Raw genomic sequence first — 985 nt, 5'->3', positions numbered from 1 at the left:
ACGTTGTTACCACGGTTACCACGAAAGTTCGAGAAAATTTCGAATGTAATTTATAGTTGAATTTCCAATTCAAATTATTTCAAAAAATATATAGATAGAACTTGAACTTATATTTATCGTAAAAGAGCTTCTAGTTCAGTGGAACATTGTCTACGTGCGTGTTGTGAGGTCGCAAGACTTATCACATTTTGTATGTTAGTTCTCACGTTTTATACTTGCATACTGAAAAAAAAATTGCAAGAAGGGGCACTTTTTGCAAGTTATTTTTCATGTTTTGTACACAAGTATTCTAAACAAAACAAAAAAGTGCAAGAAGGGGCTCTTTCAATTTAAATTATTTCAAAATAGATATAGATAGCACTTGAACTTATATTTATCATAAAACAGCTTCTAACTCAGTGGAACATTGTCTACGCGCGTGCTGTGAGGTCGCAAGAATTATCACGTATTGTAAGTTATTTCTCATGGTTTGTAGTTACATACTAAAAAAACAAATAATCACTAAAGGAAAAACACACATTGCCTTGTATCATGCAGTAAGCCGAACGGGCCCACGGCTTACTTCCATGTAAGACGAATATGTCGTAAAGGACACACGACGAACACAAAATACTCGGCTTACCTGCATGTACGCAGTGGAGCCAGAGACTAGGCACTTGGCGTACTTACAGAACTCGGCGTACATCCCTGTAAGCTGAAGGTTCAGCCAAAACCCGCTCAGCTTATGACAAAATATACGGCAAACTTAACTGCCACGTGGCCTACGTGCCGCCTGCTAACAACTCCATGACGGTGCTGGATGTAAGCCGATTACACGATATAATACACTCGGCTTACGGCACACAAAATATATGTAGTGCAGGAAATTATTAGAGTGGTGAGTTGGACTTATTGTTACATGTTGATTTATTTTCCTTCCCCTATTTCTCGCACATTCTGTCTAGGCTTGTTTTCGTCGAACTTTTGATCTCATTTCATCACTGTT

This window comes from Triticum dicoccoides, chromosome 3B (assembly GCF_002162155.2).
Source record: "Triticum dicoccoides isolate Atlit2015 ecotype Zavitan chromosome 3B, WEW_v2.0, whole genome shotgun sequence".
NCBI lineage: Eukaryota > Viridiplantae > Streptophyta > Magnoliopsida > Poales > Poaceae > Triticum > Triticum dicoccoides.
The sequence above is the reverse complement of the archived record's forward strand: the minus strand, read 5'-3'. Positions refer to the sequence as shown.